This window comes from Hyperolius riggenbachi, chromosome 3 (assembly GCF_040937935.1).
Source record: "Hyperolius riggenbachi isolate aHypRig1 chromosome 3, aHypRig1.pri, whole genome shotgun sequence".
NCBI lineage: Eukaryota > Metazoa > Chordata > Amphibia > Anura > Hyperoliidae > Hyperolius > Hyperolius riggenbachi.
The window spans coordinates 45,389,128-45,403,913 of NC_090648.1; the positions used below are offsets into that span (position 1 = coordinate 45,389,128).

Genomic DNA, 14,786 nt, shown 5'->3' on the forward strand with positions numbered 1-14,786 from the left:
GGGTGGATGAAGTCATGCTGGGATACCCCAGCTCCCCCCTGATTTGTGCTTCTGGGGCAACTGCAAAGTTTTCAGCAGCATACCAACTTACCTGTCCTGGCCAGCACATGCCTCTATTAGTCCATGCTGCCCCATCTTCATCCCCATTGGCTACAACTTCTCAGTGACCTGGTGCATGCAATTATGTAAACATGTGCCAGGTCCCTGAGAAGAGGCGCCCCTGCGAGGATGAAGATGGTAATGCATGTACTAATGGAGCAGCATGCCAGAAGGGACAAGTCAGTGGTGAACAAGTGCTGGTGGTCACTGATCACAGTTACTTTGATCTGTGAATGGGAATTGTGTTCCCAATCACCAATCAGTGTACTACTACACTGGAGGGGGGGTCGCGGAGACCAATTTCTATGGCCCTGGAATGGGAACAGTCTTTCCGTATGGCATAGATATACTGCTGCAAACGTGGCAACACGGAAAGGCTCTGTATACTGACACCCTCCTTCAGGTTCCAATCTCATGTCATATCATATCAATCTCATGTCATATCATATCAATCTCATGTCACATCATGCGATTGAGAACCCAAGGATGATGTCGGCATCAGGGGCATTGCTAGGATCCTAAGAGATCCGAGGCACTTCTGGGCAGAATGTGGGTGTGGTCATGGGTGGAGCCAAATTTACATGAACTTTACAACAGTCTAAGTAGGCCTGCCCAGCAAAATGTTGGATGAAGCCCAGGGCCGGAGCTACCATAGGAAAAAATGGGCAATTGCCCCAGGGCCCCAGAGCCTGTAGGGGCCCCCAAGGTGTCCCTCCCCATCTTAACTGTTGCTACCCGGGGACTCTGCAGAGTCTGTTAAGTTGGGAGGTGATTGGGGGGGGGGGGGGGGCGGTCAGCAGCCAGCTCGGGTCCAGGAGGAAAATTTGGCTGCAACAAAGGGCCTCTAATGACGTTTTTTGGTCGGGGGTGTCTGTTGAGGGGGCCCCCAGGCTATTTTTGCCCTAGGGCTCAATTATTACTTGAACCAGCCCTGATGAAGCCCCCCTTTCCTTTAATACAAATAAATAAATGCAGCATATCACATAAATAAGCAGTGCCACTTAAACATAACTAGGCAGAGTTACCTGGCTTCTGTGCTGGCTGGTCTGGCTTTCTCCTGGGTGGGCTGGCCTGCCACCAGGTTATCTGGCAGTTCCTCAAAGCACCTTGACCTTCTAATGGACCCCCTCCCATGCTCTCATGGGGCTCCCATTGAGGCAGCACAACTCCCAGCATGCCCCATAGAATAACCACAGCTCCCTGCACACCCCCATAAAGGCACCACAGCACCCAGCATGGCACCACAGCACCCAACATGCCCCCATAGAGGAACCACAGCACCCAGCATACCCCCATTGACTCATCACAGCTACCAGCATGCCCCCAAAGAGGCTCCACAGCTCTGACTCCAGAATAGATCTGTGGCACATGCCACTGATCTTTGGGGCTAGCAATGCCTCTGGTTGGCATACAACGCAGTTTCCTGGTGGAAGAGGAGACCTGATCCAGTGTCCGAATCAGGTGGATATCAAAGCGCTCCCTGCACTACTCTACATTTACCATGGGGTGGGAGGGGGCCATTAATATTACAAACTCCTCTAGGGTTCGAGCACTGAGTGAATTATGGACTTTTGTCTGTATCGTTCAGTTGTTGATGTTTCCTCTACAGTCCTTCATCCTGGTTGATGACGGTGAGACGGCTGTAGTTCAAGTTCTTTACGTTGCCCCCAGGATAAGATGACGAGGTGTAGGTGGCCTGATCCACAAATTTAGATACAATTAATTCTGGCCATCCAAGAGTGACAAGAGTTCTTGGGGTCCACATACAAAATCCTCCACCAAACCTGCCAAAGGAGTTCAAGTGTATTCACTCCAAGGTAAGGTCCTCTATTTCATATATTTCTATATGTTCAGATTCTACCACTGCTAAAGAGATGCAAGTATTATTGGGATACGGGTGTTAATGGTACGAATCCTGCTAAAATGTTATGTCAAAAAAATTCAGTATCACTCCCAATGAAACTAGTCAAACCAATTCATGACCAGTTAGTTATTTTTAGGAAATATTTACTATTAGCAGACCTAAGCGTGTTCCAATATCGGGCTCTAAGCCTCCCTCACAACCCCCCTCCCCTCCCGCCTCTCTCACCGCCACCATCCTCCGCATGTCAACGCGCATGCAAGGCTGCTACCTGTCACATGCGCACTGGACCACGCACCCATGTGCACGGCCATGCTGCCCCTGCACCTGTCCTCCTCTTGTCCCAATGGCCGGCTGCGTGCCACACATGCGCAGTAGCGCAAAGGCACGGACTCAGGGACAGGAGAGGACGCAGGGACATGGAGGGTTGATTATATAGGATTAAGGCACCTTTTTCGCTAAGAACTCAAATTTTCTTACAATTCTTTTAGATGAACGCAATTTTTTTTAGTTAGGCCCAATTCACACTGACATCAAAAGCAGCTGAGCGAAACGGACCTAACGGGGATAAACAGATCCTATGTTAATCAATGGGATCCGTCCACATTGCTGCGTCAGAATGGATTCCTTCGGCACGTTCTGATAAATGGACCACATGTTTTGGGAAGCTGCGATAAAGCTGGAGCGGCGGACGAGTCGCATTGACCGCGGACTAACGGTATGGAGGGTCATGCATGAAAAACCTATGCCTTCTAATAATCCACGGATCAATTTCTGCCCATACAATGCAGGCCTATTCCCTAATGATTTCAGCATGCCGCCTGCCTGGCACCTCCCTGGGACCATGCAGTGTGAAATCTCACCTGTCCCACTGCCGTGACTTCTGGCCTTCTCCGTTGTCACGCCTGAGCACCACCACATGATGTCACACACGTACACGTATGTGGTGCCACGTGGTGGTGACAGTAGATGAGGCAGCGGAAGAGGTGAGATTTTACACTGCAAGGGCTCGGGGAAGGGGACACTTTACGCTTGGTATGACAGCAGTCTGGGGTCCGTCAGTCATCCCAAGGTTTTTCTAGCATGTCAATGTTTTTCTAGCATGTCCGATCAATGCATTCAACTGGTTTCAGCCTGAAATCAGTCGAATTGTTGATCAGGGATGTTTGTTGCAGCACCAATTTCCACCCAATTCAAATCATCAAATTGGATGGTCGATAAGGCCAAAAACTGGTAGATGTATGGGCACCTTGAGGGAAAAAAGTGAACTGAATAAGGGCCTCACAGTCTGAAGAAGTGGGGTGGGAGAAATGAGGTCAACTGAAGCTTCCCTATCAACCTTGGCCATGATTTAGAAAGAATTGTCCATTCAATTCACTGTGAACCAACCACCACACATTTCCCTTCACATTGACTTCATGCATTTTGATGACATTTTCATTTTAGCAATTTACCAATAACTAGCCGACCCGTGGCGTAGCATACGCCACATAAGAGGGTAGATGGCAGGAAGGGGGTATTGGGCACAGTGGCGGGGAGGGGGGTTGGAACACCCCTTAATTGGGTCCCCCATGTGTGCTCTACCTCCAGCTTAAGCTCAGCAGGAACCCCCCCTCACCTGGGTGCCCCATGTGCACTCCCCCTCCAGCTTAAGCTCAGCAGGAACCCCCCTCACCTGGATCCCCCATGTGTGCTCCCCCTCCTGCTTAAGCACAGTAGCAGCCGCCACTATTAGTAAGAGGCAGCGGGCGGGAATGACTGACATCTTCCGTATTCCATTGTGCATTCCACTGTCATCACTTCCTGCAATGCCGCACACTGTATTGGTGTAATTTGCCTTTTTAAAACAGAAGGAAATCTGCAATAATTCAGCTATAAGTGAACATTTGTGGTTACCAGGGCCGGATTTCTGCAAAGGCCACAAAGGCCATGGCCTAGGGCGGTAAAAAATCAGAAGGATAAAAGGGCGGCAGGACCTGAGAGAGATAAGAGGCTGAATGTCAAAATAAATAATTTATCCTGCTCTGAAGCCGCCCCGGCTTTGCTGCACACACAGTCAGAATTCCAGAGCTCTGTGTATTTTCCTTACTTCATGGTATGTGATTAGACAGTGCTATCTCCTGAACATACAAGCTTCAGTTTAATGCCAGTTGTGTAGGAAAACATGGATTGCCATGTGCTTGCTGGGCTGACTCTGGTTGTAGACACAATTTCTGATCCAGTAAAAGTAAACATTTTAACAGAATTATTTCCACTTTACAACTCAAGCTGGGCTAAACAATGTATTGCTAGTCAGACTCTGTTAATGACTTGAGCAATTTCTTCTCCTCTCTCCCCCTGGATTGTAAATCTTAAAAACAAAGATAAGGTTTTTCTTTCCTTATGACAGCCCCTTCTAAGCTAAATCTTAACTCCTTTCTGGCTCATTTTAAGGCAGCAGCACTGTCTGCAGTAGTATGAGATAGACAACTTCTCTATAATTATAATTGCAAATGTACTGTCGTATACTTTTGTATTGTTACATTCTGTTTTGTATACCAAAAGTAATAACATATACTAAAAATTAAAAAAACATATATATTTGTACCGTGTTGGCAAACAGTAAAAAAAAAAACCTGTGAAAGAATCAGTACAATAAATAATAGAAAATAAATGCAACAGATCTGTGATTACAGAAGAGCAGAGAGGGAGATGAACGCCGCTCTGCTACTTCATGCCTGGTACACACTATGCAATTTCCCATCAGATAGACGGGTCAAATCAATTATTTCTGACAGGTCCAATCAGATTTCTGATAATTTTTCTAATCGACTTTGTATAAGTGATCGGAAAATCGATTCAACCCATCTATCTGGTGCGTACCAGGCATTAGGGACTCACTGCTCTGACAGGAAAAACAATCATTCATCATTTTTTAGAGAGAAAACATTCATAGGTATACACAAGTCACTAAAACAGGAATTTCCTCCTGCAAACAAGTGATCGTTAGGGTGCATACACACATCAGACCATAGTCTTTGGAAAATGAAAGATCACAGACCTATCTTATCACCCTTCATGTAGTATGAGAGCATTTCTACACAGTCTTTTCTATGGAGCTGAACTCCACATCAGACAGAAATATTTGCAAGATGCAGCACACAAAGATGCTGATCAGACACAAAAGATCAGTATCTGCAAAAGATCTGTTCCTGCCAAAGATCCATTCCTACAAAATGCATTCATAGTTTATGAGATCTGCAGATCATCATACACACCTTGTTTAACTGACATTCATCTGCAAATAAGATCTACCAGGATGGATTTTCAGATCTGCAGATGATTGTCTGATCTGCAGATGAATGTCAGTTAACCACCCTGGCGTTCTATTAAGATCGCCAGGGCGGCTGCGGGAGGGTTTTTTTTAAATTAAAAAAAAAACTATTTCATGCAGCCAACTTAAAGTTGGCTGCATGAAAGCCCACTAGATGGCGCTCCGGAGGCGTTCTTCTGATCGCCTCCGGCGGCCAAAAGTAACACGCAATGAGCGGCCTTCCGTGTTTTGCTTACTTCGTCGCCATGGCGAAGAGCGGAGTGACGTCATGGACGTCAGCCGACGTCCTGACGTCAGCCGCCTCCGATCCAGCCCTTAGCGCTGGCCGGAACTATTTGTTCCGGCTGCACAGGGCTCAGGCGGCTGAGGGGACCCTCTTTCGCCGCTGCTCGCGGCGGATCGCCGCAGAGCGGCGGCGATCAGGCAGCACACGCGGCTGGCAAAGTGCCGGCTGCGTGTGCTGCACTTTATTTGATCAAAATCGGCCCAGCAGGGCCTGAGCGGCACCCTCTGGCGGTAATGGACGAGCTGAGCTCGTCCATACCGCTAAGGTGGTTAAACAAGGTGTGTATGAGGATCTGCAGATCTCATAGACTATAAATGCAATTTGCAGGAACGGATCTTTTGCAGGAACAGATCTTTTGCAGATACTGATCTTTTGTGTCTGTACAGCATCTGTGTGTGCAGCATCTTGCAAAGATTTCTGTCTGATGGGGAGTTCAGCTCCATAGAATATACTGTGAAGGTATGGCTCTCATACTACATGAAGGGTGGTAAGATAGGTCTGTGATCTTTCATTTTCCAAAGACTATAGTCTGATGTGTGTATGCCCCTTAAAGGGAACCTTAACTGAGAAAGATATGGATGTTTCCTTTTAAACAATACCAGTTGCCTGGCAGTCCTAATGCTCTCTTTGGCTGGAGTAGTGGCTGAATCACAGACCTGAAACAAGCATGCAGCTAATCCAGTCTGACTTCAGTCAGAGCACCTAATCTGCATGCTTGTTGAGGGGCTGCGGCTAAAAGTATTAGAGACAAAGGATCAGCAAGAGAGTCAGGCAACTGGTATTATTTTAAAAGAAAAAATCCATATCATTCTCCGTTTAGGTTCCCTTTAAGTCAGGGTGTTGGACAGAATGATATTGAGTGAAGGTGCATACACACATCAGACCATAGTCTTTGGAAAATGAAAGATCACAGACCAATTTTACCCCCTTTCATGTAGTATGAGAGCCATACCTACACAGCCTATTCTATTGAGTTGAACTCCCCATCAGATAAAAATCTTTGCAAGATGCTGAACACAAAGATGCTGTGCACATTCAAAAAAAAAAATTGGTCTGTTAACTTGCCTTTTCCAAAGACTATGGTCTGATGTGCGTATGCACCCTGAGTGTGTGTGTGTGTGTTTGTGTGTGTGTGCGGTGGGGGGGGCGGATGGTGATACCAGGCCTAGGGCACTTGGAAGTCCAAATCCGGCCCTGGTGGTTACCCACAATGCACTGCTACTAAATATGCAATTTACCCCTTTTCCCCCTTGGTAAGTCAAGCAAGCATTCAGGGCTGCTGGTGAATAGCAAGCAAATAGCATTACATTTTACACAGTCATATCAAACCCACATGTGACAGCCTATTTCAGACTTTTAGCCCTCATCAGTACATAGCAAGGATTGATCCAGCTGTATGAGATAGGGCTTGGACCAGTACAACAGAGTAACCAAGCAGCTCAGGGTGACCCAAACCAATCGGAATGTATAGGGGGATAAAAGGGACCAAAAAAGCCCTCCTACTAAAATAAGCAAAGCTTGGTGTAATTTGCCTTCCTAAAACAGAAGGAAATATGCAATAATTCAGCTATAAGTGAACATTTGTGGTTACCCACAATGCACTGCTACTAAATATGCAAATAATTCCTTTTCACCCTTAGTAAGGCACCGTTCACACTTGCGTTTTTGCAAAACACGGAATGGATGTCCGGATCTGTTCTGTGCGCATCCGGACCGGATGCGTACGGTTGCACTCAGGATCTGTTCCGGATCCGTTCCGTTTGCATCCGGTTTTTCATCAGTAGGTGATTAGGTTGATATCCGGATCCGTTTTTAAAGAGATACAGACTATATAAATTCTTGGGGTCTGGGAGGTCTGCAGAAGCCCTGGGGACATTGTTGGAGACAGCTTGACGTGTGGAGACCACCCTTGGATATAGAGACTGCAGTTTGGACTATGGATCCAGTGTTTTTGTACTCATTTTACCTGGGAATTGTCTCCTTTTTGATTTTTACCTATACTACGTGGGAAGAAGGCGTGCTCCTCGCAGGAGATGGTGGCTGCACCAGGCAGGTAGCTGCTGCACCTGTAGAATCAGGTCCTCAGGTGTGTAGGGCCTCACCTCTTCATCCGACATGCTGCCAAATATCTCCAGCCACAAGTCACTGCTGCTCCACTCCTCAAACACTGGGCCCATGTACCATCCAAAATGGCCGCTATGACCATAGAAAACGCATAGGAAGTGGGTAGAATGCCAGATTTTTTTATTGCCAGTGTGTTGCCTCCTTTCCGTTTCTCATTGGTTCAGCTGTGCGGATGGTGCAGTCAGGATGCGGTCCGGGTGCGGTGGCCGGATCCATCCAACGTACGGGAAAATAGAGCAAGTTGGAAAACTGTCTGGAGTCCGGATCCGGTCCGCGTGGAACGGACGAGTATGTACGCATCCATAGACTATCACTGGATTGTCAAACGTCTGTTCCGTTGTTACAGTATACGTTCCGGATCCGGTCCGGAAAATCCTGACTGCTAACGCAAATGTGAACCCTGCCTAAGCCAAGCAAGAACCACTGGTGTTTAGCAAGCCTATAGCTTTAAATTTTACACAGCCATATCAAACCCACATGTGACAGCCTGTTTCAGACTTTTGGTTCTCATCTGTACATGGCAAGGATTGATATGGCTGTATGGGATAGGGCTTGGACCAGTACAACAGAGAAACCAAGCAGCTCAGGGTGACCCAAACCATTCGGAATGTACAGGGGGATAAAAGGTACCAAAAAGACCTGCTGCTAAAAAAAGCAAAGCTTGGTGTAATTTGCCTTCTTAAAACAGAAGAAAATCTGCAATAATTCAGCTATAAGTGAACATTTGTGATTACCCATAATGCACTGCTACTAAATATGCAAATACTTCCATTTCACCCTTGGGAAGCCAAGCAAGCCTATAGCTTTAAGTTTTACACAATCATATCAAACCCACATGTGACAGCCTATTACAGACTTTTGGTCCTCATCAGTACATGGCAGGCATTGATAAGGCTGTATGAGCTAGGGCTTGGACCAGTACAACAGAGTAACCAAGCAGCTCAGGGTGACCAAAACTACTAAGAATGTATAGGAGGATAAAAGAGACCAAAAAGACCTTCTACTAAAAAAAGCAAAGCTTGGTGTAATTTTCCTTCTTAAAACAGAAGCAAATCTGCAATAATTTAGCTATAAGTGAACATTTGTAGTTACCCACAATGCACTGCTACTGAATATGCAAAGTATCCCTCTTTGCCCTTGGTTTGATATGACACTACTTCTTCTTCTTGATTGGACCAGCCCCTTCTTCTTGCTTGGACCGGCCCTGGGGGCAGGGTACTACTTCTTCTTCTTGCTTGAAGGTTGATGCACTTACTCTATTATATACTAGCCGACCCGCGGCGTAGCATACGCCACATAAGAGGGTAGAGGGCAGGAAGGGGGTATTGGGCACAGTGGCGGGGAGGGGGGTCAGACCCCCCTAAACTGGGTCCCCCATGTGTGCTCTACCTCCAGCTTAAGCTCAGCAGGAACCTCCCCCTCCTGCTTAAGCACAGTAGCAGCCGCCACTATTAGTAAGAGGCAGCGAGCGGGGATGACTCACCTCTTCCATGTTCCATCGTGCGTTCCACTGTCGTCACTTCCTGCAATGCCGCACACTGTATTGTTGTAATTTGTCTTTTTAAAACAGAAGGAAATCTGCAATAATTCAGCTATAAGTGAACATTTGCGGTTACCCACAATGCACTGTTACTAAATATGCAAATTACCCCTTTTCCCCCTTGGTAAGCCAAGCAAGCATATAGCTTTAAATTTCATACAGTCATACCAAACCCACACGTAGAAGGCCTGTTTCAGACTTTTGATCCTTATCAGTACATAGCAGGGATTGATACAGCTGTATGAGATAGGGCTTGGACCAGTACAACAGGGCAACCAAGCAGCTCAGGGTGACCCAAACCACTCGGAATGTATAGGGGGATAAAAGGGACCAAAAAGACCTCCTACTAAGAAAAGCAAAGCTTGGTGTAATTTGCCTTCCTAAAACAGAAGGAAATCTGCAATAATTCAGCTATAAGTGAACATTTGTGGTTACCCACAATGCACTGCTACTAAATATGCAAATAATTCCTTTTCACCCTTAGTAACCCTTAGGCAGGGGTCACACTTACCGGCTTTCGTACGCGTTTTCTGCACAGAAAAACTGACTTCAACTGAGAACTCATGTTAATCAATGAGCTAGGTCACACTTTAATGCAGATTTCACATGCAGAAAAAAAACTGACATCTTGCGCAATTTGTCAGTTTTCTCTATAAATTACATTAGCTGTTGTAAGGTAGAGGTCACATTTGTCTTTCAGTTTTCTGAAAAGTGTAGAAACTGAAAGACAAGTGTGACCCCTGCCTTATGGTGTATAGCAAGCATATAGCTTTAAATTTTACACAGCCATATCAAACCCACATGTGACAGCCTGTTTCAGACTTTTGGTCCTCATCTGTACATGGCAAGGATTGATATGGCTGTATGAGATAGGGCTTGGACCAGTACAACAGAGTAACCAAGCAGCTCAGGGTGACCCAAACCACTCGGCATGTATACGTGGATAATAGTGTTGTCCGGATCATGAACGATTTGGATCTTTGATCCGAATCTCTTTTGTGAGTCGAATCATCCGGATCATCAAAATGAACAGATTCGGATCAAAAGGGGTGGAGCCAGGAGCGGCATGCCCCCCTCTCTCAGCGGGCAGCGGGGTCCTGGAAGCAGAGCGGAGATGGATCGCTCAGTTGGAGGGGAGCCAGCCAGCCTTGCAGGGACAGGTAGTTGGGAAAGGGGACATGGGTGCCACTGCCAGATATGTGTAGAGCACACTACTGGCTGCAATGTGCTGCTGATTATATGTTGTAGTTGTGAACAAATGGGAAACTTTTGGCTGAGAAGCACAGCTCAGTAACTCTGCAGACAGCTTGGAACACAGGCACAGTGATTGCTGTGCAATATGATCCTCCTGCACTGCTCTAAACAGCTGCACTTATCTTCTCCCTAAATTTATGATGTGTTCGAGGTGAGAAAATGGGAATGCTTTCTTTCACTGTGAGACGTTTGCATTCAGAGTATACAGATGAACATATAGGTGAAATATATGTAAAGCATATGATTGCAATTGGGTATTGTGTGCAAAAAAACATTTCCGCTCTCTGCCCCCCCCCCCCCCCCCCCAATGCTTCCCTAGTAAAATGATCCGAGATTTGGATCAAAGATCTTTTCAATGATCCGATTCAAATCATCCGAATCCTTGAAAAGATCCAAACTTTGCATCTCTAGTGGATAAAAGGGACCAAAAAGACCTTCTACTAAAAATATCAAAGCTTGGTTTAATTTGCCTTCTTAAAACAGAAGAAAATCTGCAATAATTCAGCTATAAGTGAACATTTGTGATTACCCACAATGCACCACTACTAAATATGCAAATTATTCCTTTTCACCCTTAGTAAGCCAAGCAAGCCTATAGCTTTAAGCTTTACACAGTCATATTAATCCCACATGTGACAGCCTGTTTCAGACATTTGGTCCTTATCAGTACATAGCAGAGATTGATAAGGCTGTATGAGATAGGGCTTGGACCAGTACAACAGAGTAACCAAGCAGCTAAGGGTGACCCAAACTACTAAGAATGTATAGGAGGATAAAATAGACCAAAAAGACCTTCTACTAAAAAAAAGCAAATCTTGGTGTAATTTTCCTTCTTAAAACAGAAGCAAATCTGCAATAATTCAGCTATAAGTGAACATTTGTGGTTACCCACAATGCACTGCTACTGAATATGCAAATTATCCCTTTTTGCCCTTGGTTTGATAGGACACTACTTCTTCTTCTTGCTTGGGCCGGCCCTGGGGGCAGGACGCTACTTCTTCTTCTTGTTTGAAGGTTGAGGCACTTACTCTATTATACATATAGATATAGATAGATAGATAGATAGATAGATATACAGTGGATATATATATATGTATATATATATATACTGTATATATAATAGATCTGCGATAATTTAGTGAGTGAGCTTGAGATGTCTCCCAGTGTATCACTGCTGAATATATGCAAATTAACCATTGTTGCCCTTAGAAGCTATGCACACCTCCAGAACCACTGGAATGCAATGATGTGTCAGCTTGTTAAGGTGTACAGAGCCAAAATTATCCAACATGCACACAGACTGTTTTGGATTGTTTGATCCTCATCAGCGCATGGCATGGATTAATGTGGCTCTATGAAGTAGGGCTTGTAACACCAAGAGGTACAGACTATCCAGCAAGCTCATGGTGACCCAGAACTCATTGGAGTGTGTAAGGGACTACAATGGTCCTAAAAGCCCCCTTACTAAAATGCTAAGAAAAACAAAAGTTTGCTTTCTTAAAACAGAAAGAATTTGTGATAATTCAGGTTGGAGTGAGCTTGAGATGTCTCCCAGTGCAACACTGCTGAATATATGCAAATTAACCATTTTTGCCTTTAGAAGCTAAACACACCTCCAGAGCTGCTGGAATGCAGTGTTTAGCTTCTTCTTGCTTGGACCGGCCCTGGGGGCAGGGCAATACTTCTTTTTCTTGCTTGGACCAGCCCTGGGGGCAGGACGATACTTCTTCTTCTTGCTTGGACCGGCCCTGGGGGCAGGGTAATACTTCTTCTTCTTGCTTGGACCGGCCCGGGGGGCAGGGCAATACTTCTTCTTCTTGCTTGGACCGTCCCTGGGGGCAGGGCAATACTTCTTCTTCTTGCTTGGACCGTCCCTGGGGGCAGGGCAATACTTCTTCTTCTTGCTTGGACCGGCCCTGGGGGCAGGGCAATACTTCTTCTTGCTTGGACCGGCCCTGGGGGCAGGGCAATACTTCTTCTTCTTGCTTGAAGGTTGAGGCACTTAGCCTATTATATATATAGATATAGATAATATGAAAGTGTTGGGGAAATAAATCTGCTATCACAATTTTCAACCCTTATTACATGATCCAACTCCGCCTATAAATACAAAAGTACTACCAAATAGTGATGTGTGTTCCATTTCAAAACCCGTTTTGTAAAATCAAATCTAAATCTAAAATCTCTCTCTTTCCTTCGCCAGGTTGTGGTGGCGGGGATTTTTCCATTGGACAAGTTTGAGGAGGTCATCAAACTGTTGGAGGCCCGTCTTAATCATGGAGGACACTCCAGTAATTGTAGAGTTCTGGTGCCCGGTGAGTTATTTCAACACTTTGATGGATTCAAGAGACTTGAAGCCCTTCTACCTAGGGATCTTCTAATTCAAAACTGGCTCCCTCTTACCACCCGAAAATCAAACTTGGAGATGCTGATTGAACGTAAAAAATTGTTTGGATCTACTCTGAAGCCCATACTATGAATAGTCCTCTGCAGAGCCGGGACAAGGTCCTCAGCCCTCAAGGCTGAAACACCAAAGTGCGCCCCTCCATCCCTCCCACCCCAGCCATCACACACTGATTGCTATTAGTCTAAGAGGCGCCCCAGGGCCCCCCAACACCTTAATCTCTAGTTATCCGGCTTGCAGTCACTGCCATGTATCCCCTTTTCCTCTTTCTCTCTGCTTCAAACACAACAGGGGAATGATAGCTGAGTGAGTTGTGCGCCCCCTCCTACACTGCGCCCTGAGGCTGGAGCCTCTCTCGCCTCTGCCTCAGCCCGGCCCTGGTCCTCTGACCTCTCTTGATAATGTTGCTATTTGCACTGCAGACAGATACCAAACTAATAATGCAAATACAACATCACCTCTTTTAGCTACGGCTCAAAATTATACCAACTATGCCCTTACTTTGTCCCTTATCACTGCTAATCTCTTCTGCTGGTTTCCTTAGCCTCGGGACTCCACCACACCCCGTGCACCAGGGAGATAACACATAGTTTTAACATTGACTTGTTTGGAGTTGATGCGGCAAGTGCAAAGAATGATATTCTATAGCAGCTTACGCTGTGCTGACAAGGCCTGCCAGCAGGAGGCAGTATGATTTTCTTCATGTGCACAGAAAACAATCTCTGCACTGAAATCAGTCGCTGGAGTGAAGGACTGACTCCATGGAGAGATGTGAATGAACAGATAGTTATAGAAATGAGCATGCAAGGTACTTAAAGGACAACTGAAGTGAGAGGCATATGGAGGATGCTATATTTATTTCCTTTTAAACAACGCCAGCTTCCTGGCTACCCTGCTGATCCTCTGCCTCTAATACTTTTAGCTATAGACCCTGAACAAGCATGCAGCAGATCAGGTGTTTCTGACATTATTGTCTGATAAGATTAGGTGCATGCTTGTTTCTGGTGTGATTCAGACACTACTGCAGTCAAAGAGATTTGAAGGGTTGCCAGGCAACTGGTATTGTTTAAAAGAAAACAAATATGGCAGCCTCCATGTCCCTCTCATTTCAGTTGTCCTTTAAGGTGGGCGTACATTCAAATCTGGTAAAATTCGATGCCGCAGATGATGCTGATTGATCGATTTCCAGCCAAAATTGATCAAATCGGCCAATCGTGTCAAATATATAGCTAGATCAGCGTGGGGCATTGGGGGTGAAAAGCTCTAGCGGTGTTCAATTTCGGGACAAACAATGTGCTATGTTGGCAGTGGAGCTTATACTCACTCCCCCATGTCTCTTCTCACTGAAGTCCTCGTTGAGGCCGTCGGGGGACTGCGTCCCCAGCCTGTCAATCCATCAAGCTGGAGACGCAGTCCCCCGGTGGCCTCAACGAGGACTTCAGTTTAAAGTGCTTCTTATGATAGTTGGTTATCCTTTCAGTATTAGGGGTTAATGTATTGGAAACGTTGTGTGCCCGCCCCCCAATTCCTTGGAGGGGTGTGTCTATGTTGGTTTGTCTATGTAAAGGTTTGAGTAGGCTCAGATGGTTAAGCCCTTGAGAAAGGGCATGTAGCCTGAAACGTTGTGCTTACTGTTTGCTGTATAAACTCTTAATAATGAAAATAAACTCAGTAAGAAGATTACCTTTTCAAGGGTTGAGTCCGGATCCGATTGCTTAAAGAGAACCTGAACTGAAAATAAAAAGTCAAAATAACCATATACAGGTACCATACTTACCTCCTGTGTAGTCTACTCCTCAATCTCTTTCTCCTCTCCTGCGTCCCATTTTTCCACTGTGAGCAATAGAATTCTCTGTCCTCCATTTTAAAAATGGCCATTACCCCATAACAACTACCTGGTCAGCA

At 45.7% G+C, this 14,786-nt stretch overlaps 1 pseudogene; it reads left to right on the forward strand.

Moving 5' to 3' along the window:
- The first annotated feature begins 228 nt into the window (after positions 1 to 228).
- Positions 229 to 13,547, forward strand: LOC137562077 (histidine N-acetyltransferase-like; annotated as a pseudogene).
- The last annotated feature ends 1,239 nt before the right edge of the window (positions 13,548 to 14,786 follow it).